Below are 6,000 nucleotides of genomic sequence, written 5' to 3'. Positions count from 1 at the left end.
CCAAATAAATTAAAATAATTTAAAAAATGTATATATATAAAATGATCCTAATGGTAAAATCAGCTGTTATAGAATGTGTCAATAATCTTAAATGTGTCATTTAATAGAGATTTAGTCGGTAAATACAAAAATGAAATTATTTAAATAAAATCATTTACATAATATATTGACTACGTGACGTGGCAGGGGAGGGGGTTCATAAATGGGGCAAGCGGGTTCGGGGGGGGGGGGGCTGTTACATGTGCGGTGCTTTGCTGTGGTGCTCCTGCAGAGAGCGGTAGATAGTTTTAATACGCGGATCTCCTACTGTACGCGGAGGGAGGAGCGTCCGTGTACTGTTTCTTTTTCTTTTTTTTCCCTGTGTGCGCGTGTGTGCTCTTGCGTCTGTCTGTGTGTGTGTGCGTGCGTGCGCGTGTGTCTGTGTGCTTGTGCGTGCGTGTGTCTGTGTGTCTTCTTCTCCCGCTTGCCGCCGCAGCCCGGGCCAAACGCAACTAGAAGGCAACACGCACATCAAGAGGGAACCAACTGCTCGTTTCACACGACAACAACAACAACAACAACAACAAATACTAACACACACATCCAGAAAGTGAGGGAGGAAGAGGAAGAGGAGGACAGCCCGCGCGCAGCAGCTTTTAACGGAGCGGACCCGGGCTTTCGGAGCGAGAGGTGGGGGGGGGGGGGGACGAGACGTGGAGCCCGGCGCACGAGGAGAAGCGCTGCTGACTTTTCCCCCGCTTCACTTCCGACCGCATGCTCTAAGAAGAAGGAGAAGAAGAACATCAAACCCCAAACTGGTGACCCAGCCACGGTGAGTGTCCGCCTCCACGGCGTGGTTAATGCGCGCGCGTGAGCGTGTACGCGCAGTTGTTGTTTTGGTGGGTGCTAGCCCCGGTAGCCTCGGCCGCTTTTGACAGGTCGGATCGGGCGGCCAAGCTACCGTCGCGCCGGGCCATGCAGCGCGGAGGAGGAGGCGGCGGGCCGGGCGGGCGGGGGGGGGGTCCGAACGTGTTGGGACGCGGCCATAACTGTTGACGCGCGGGCCCCGGGTCGGTTGTCATTGGAAACCTGCTCAGCGGTCAGATTTGTTGAGCCCCGAACTTGCATCCGTGGCTTGCAAGCTCTCGAGCGCGCGCGCGCGCGCACGTCAGCCGGTGGGACGGGATCGATACAAGATGACCAGCTGTGATGCACCCGTAACGAGTTGGTGGAGCAGGATGCAGAGTTCAGTTCAGCCACTTGACCCGATCCCCGTTTTCTCCCGGAGTATCGATGTTTGTTTGTGTTTATCGCATTGATCAAGGTAGTCTAGTCTAATAAAGAAATCCCTCTTAATCAAAGTCAGCCTGGACGGCATTTAGACTCATTCATTTTTTTTTAGTTTTTATTGCCTCGTGGTTTGTGCAGACAAACGACCCACTCGTCTCAGATAATCATTGTCCGAGACTTTCAATGGACTCCTGCCACAAATGATCAATATCAGGACACAGTGTACAATGTGCACTGCATTATAACTGTCCGGGGTCGGGTATTGAATTAGAGCGAGCACCCCATCGGGCCTCTCTTTCTGTGACCCCGTCTTTCTTCCTGGCCTCCTCTCTCTCCCATGGCGGGGCAGCAGCGCTTTATGCTCAGACACACAGTGCTTGCTTATATAACCGGGGCTGTGCAGCTGATGTCCTGGCCTGTATCTGCTGTATAATGATGTCAGAGCGGTCTGGAGAGACAGAGGGCATGCTGGGTAGGCCAATATGTCAGGAGCTATTCTGAACCGAGTCTGGTGAGTGGGCTGATCCGGGGGGGGGGGGGGGGGGGGGGATTTGCTTCTCCAGCATCCCCTTCCTTCCTCTCGCTTTCCCCTCTCTCTGAGGATGCAAGTGGAGACACACAGTCAGTTAGATGTGCGTTTTGTGTGCGTCGGTTTGAGCCGTGTGACCTGATGCGTCTCAGCCACCGGGAACCTCTTCAACGCGGCAGGTTGTTGCACTGAGGGAGCGGCTTTCATTGAAAAGGTTTCAGGCATTTTGTTACTAGTCGGTGGGGGAAGGGGGGGTTCTGACTAATTAGATTACAGCACGGCCAGAGACTTGTAGGTTGTTTTGAACAAGAGGTCATCGGATCGTCACGGGTCTGTGCGGCGCTGTGCAGAAGCAACATACACAAACAAAGCCATCTTTGATCTTTACCCAAAGAGCACGAGTATGTAAACCGGGCTCTTTGTGCATCCGGAGATCCGATCAGATATGCACCGGGCGGCTTTACAGATGATCGCGTGTCTTTTATTCGTGCGCCCCCCCCCTAGTGGAGTTTTTTTGTAGCGAATGAGATCACGTTGGCCCGGAACTAGTCACCGCCTCCTCCTCCTCACAAACATCCTCCTGTTGCACCACATCCAGCGGCCGATGAGCAGCACGCCGGACGCCTCCGTGTTTATCGGCTCAGTCGACACTTTCACCCGAACCGGTGCCGGTTCCGCTCACTTTCAGGGTTCAATCAGCTGCGCTTCAACCGGCGACGACCCAATAGATCGGCACATGTGAGCTTTTTCAACAGTTTAATATTCCAGCTGTAGCAGGTTGTATTGATGCTATTACTTACCAAATACCCTAATCTGTTCTATTTGATTACTTTAGCAATTAACGACCAATAAGCCCGTCATTCTGTTATTTTTATTATGGATCATGGACTCCGTAGCTTCATCTTCATCTATTTTGTTTCCGCTTGTGCCATCAAGCACGGCTTTTAAATATTTACCCTCATTGAGATCTCCTTCACTCTCATTTAATGTTTTCTCTGCTGACTCTGCACGTCTCGGCCCCGTGTACGCTTCCCTCTTTTGGGTCTTTTGTTTGAAGAACACATGTTGACGTTGGCACCTGTTCACGTCTTCAGGGATGCATTCATAGATGTTTAATATATGTATAATATATATATATATACCTTTTTATATAGAGACCTTTTTGTAGGCCATCAGTTGGGACTGAACCAGCTGATATTAATTTGCACTGACAAGGGTCTGGATTGCTTTTTAATTACTGATAGTTTACCTTTTTGCACCTCCCTTTCTTCATGTGTTCAATACTTTTTCCCTGTGTCATTTCACCTTATTACCTTACCTTTCTGAACTTCTTTGTTTTGGTTTCTTCTGTACTTATGTATTACTTGGGTTGTTACCAACATCTGGTGAAAATTTCATGTCAATAGCTCCTTTGGAAATATATTTTCTGAGAAAAATGGTGACGTGTTCAGTACTTATTTTGACCCGCTGTATAAACCCCCCTGGACTCAAACAGCTCATATCCCCATTGAGTCTGAAAAGTAAATCATATTTAAACAAGAAAGAGTGACAAGAGGTGTGCAATGGTTTCTGTGTAAGTACGGCAACACCCCTTGGACAAACCCCAGTACAAACCACTATAATCCTACATCTATTAGTAACCATAACAATTAGTCCTGTTTATTTTTGGCTACACTCGCAACTGGCCCTTCATCAACGAGAGCACTTGGCACGGAGGCCTGGGAGGTTTTTTTTTAAATTCCAGGGTGAATCAGAGAGCTTTAGACAAGTGTGTGTGTGTGTGTCTCTCTCTGTGTGCGCCTTACTTGATGCGGTGGAATAGAAATGAAGTCATTTCGCCTTTTGCAGATGTATTAAACAACTGGTTGCCAAGACGATAGTGGCTCCTCTTCTTTTCTCTACTCCGTCATAAGCGCGAGGCGTACGGCGGGGTTCCCTTCATGTGGATTTGAGATTAAACCGGCAATAACACTTTCAGCATCGTTGCCCCCCCGGGGGCAGAAGATAATCAGAGTTTAATCAGAGCTCCCAGGAGGAATCAATATGTGTGGTTATGAGTTACTCCGCGTGTGGGCATCTGCAGTGAGAGAATGTGAAATGAAAATGAAAGATTTACTTAGGCATCAAACGTCATTGGCACTAAGGCTGTTAATAATGCTAAATAACATTATCGAGAATCATCCTTTGCTCAAATTATTCATTCTTTGAAAAATATTTTTAATCAAAAAGTAAAAAGTCCTTCAAGAAGTAATTCATGGGGAAATAAAGCAGTAGATCTAAAGCAGTATCGGTGTATTTACATGCTTCAAACGGGGTGTTTGAGCTTTTGGTTTGAAAAGTGGTTTGTAATGAACTCTTTGGATCATCTTCTGAAATCTACAGTTTGCAGTAATATAAATTACGGTTCTTTGTGCATAGAACACAATCGACCTTCCTCCTAAAAGTAAAGGTAGTCATTCAATGCTGTTAAAACCCATCTGATCAGAGGCCAAACAATAGATGTTATATGCCGCTTCTCCTTCATGCTCCGACACACTGTCAGCGCAGCTAATAAATGACTCTGAGCAAAGAAATGCTCACAAAAGCGCACAATCCACAAACTGGCCGACACCCAAGTGTTCATGGCTACTCGTGTGCGGGACACAGGTCAGAGTTCATAACTGGGGGGGGGGTCAGAAGTGGACCTTCTTTAATATCCAGACCGGCTCGATGGCCTCTGTGCTGCTAACGAGGGTTTTGAGATGATCTGAGGCTTTTGTCATGTGTCGCGCTTCAGTTTGGATGAACCATAAAAAGGGTATTTCCTGCAAAACTTTGCCCTAGTAGCCATCGATTATAAACCCCTTCATTGTATATAAAAAAAAGTCCGTTTCTCAAGACGTGTACAGATACGTCCTAACAATAAATAAGTATCTGGTATTTCTATACTATAGTTTACCCACTATAATTACCCATTGAATAAAGATGCTACTTTGGCCTTATTAAGGCCTCAAAGCACTGATTTACTGCGGGCCGCTTCCTCCACGGGACGACGGCCTGGATTCGGGTCACGTGTCTGCTTTTCCTCAGCGGTGGAGTCCCAGCTCAGCTCTGTCCTGACTGGGGCCAACCAGTGTGGATGCATGCGTGAGGCAGAGGAGGAAGAGCCCTGTTCGTGTTGTGACTGTCCGTGAGGTCAGAGGAGGTGTGACTGGAGGTGACCCGGCTGAGCCAACGTCCCACATCCCACAGCTTTGTCACGCCGGACCCTCTGCTTTCCTTCCTCCGATTATGTTGTTTGCTTTTCTTTTGAGAGAAAGGTATTGTCGGGAGGGGGGGGGGTGGTGCTGTCTGTGCGGTTGGTTTACACAGAAAAGTGAGGCGCGGTGGTATGCCGAGGGGCATGCTGGGAACAGGAAACCTTTTCAACAGTCGCGTCGCTCAGGAAGCGCGAGATGAAAATCTATTTATTAGTCAGCTTCTCTTTTATCTATTACCTCACATTTCATGCACACAGCCGGTTCCCCCGGTTACGCAAACATCGTGGCGTTCACACATTTGAGCCGTTGGACATGTGATTTTGAGGCGTTGATTAAAACACGGCGCTGTTATGCTATGAAACCGGAAATGTGCGACTGCAGTGAGCAGACCAATAACAGCCTTGCGGGGGCTGCGTGAGGCTTTTTTTCCACGCTGGTCTAGAAAAATCGGTGGATGCACGCAAAAGGCTCCTGCGTTTCTTTGAAAACACAGAACCATGTCGCTACATGCAGGAGGTACAGCGACAGACCAGAGATGCACCAACACGCGGTGGAGCTGCGCCTGTTTGGAGGGTTTTCGCGAGATCAGAAAACGATATTTATCGCAAAGTCTGTCGAGCCTCTGGTGGCAACACTAGCTGCCGCCACAAGCTAACGTGCTAACTAGCTAACTAGCTAACAAGCTAACTCGCAGCCCAGCTGTGAGCAAGTGGTGACCAGCTGTTTGCTGCTTTTTCAGGGGGTCAATGAATTAATGTGTTTACTTGAAAAGGCAATACCGTCGGGGGGGGAGGGGGGGGGCGTGAAACCTTTGCACAGATGCCAACGACGCGGCCGGCGTGCTGTTTACTCGTGGACGTTTACACGCAGGTGGAGATGTTATCAATCAGGCACGTACAGACCCCCCCGCCCTCAACACACACACACCCCCCTCCCTGGTGCGTGGTCTTTCTCTGTGTTTGC

At 48.7% G+C, this 6,000-nt stretch overlaps 1 protein-coding gene across 3 annotated transcripts in view; it reads left to right on the top strand.

Annotated features, from left to right (window-relative positions):
* The first annotated feature begins 266 nt into the window (after window positions 1-266).
* LOC119212913 (thyroid hormone receptor alpha-B) overlaps window positions 267-6,000 on the top strand; it is a 54,408-nt gene continuing 48,674 nt past the window's right edge. For all 3 annotated transcript variants that reach the window (XM_037463783.2, XM_062559898.1, XM_037463782.2), the window contains exon 1: window positions 267-811. The gene's annotated coding sequence lies outside the window, so the exon portion shown is untranslated. The remainder of the gene's footprint in view (window positions 812-6,000) is intronic.

This window comes from Pungitius pungitius, chromosome 21 (assembly GCF_949316345.1).
Source record: "Pungitius pungitius chromosome 21, fPunPun2.1, whole genome shotgun sequence".
Classification (NCBI taxonomy): Eukaryota; Metazoa; Chordata; class Actinopteri; order Perciformes; family Gasterosteidae; genus Pungitius; species Pungitius pungitius.
The sequence above is the reverse complement of the archived record's forward strand: the minus strand, read 5'-3'. Positions and strand labels throughout refer to the sequence as shown.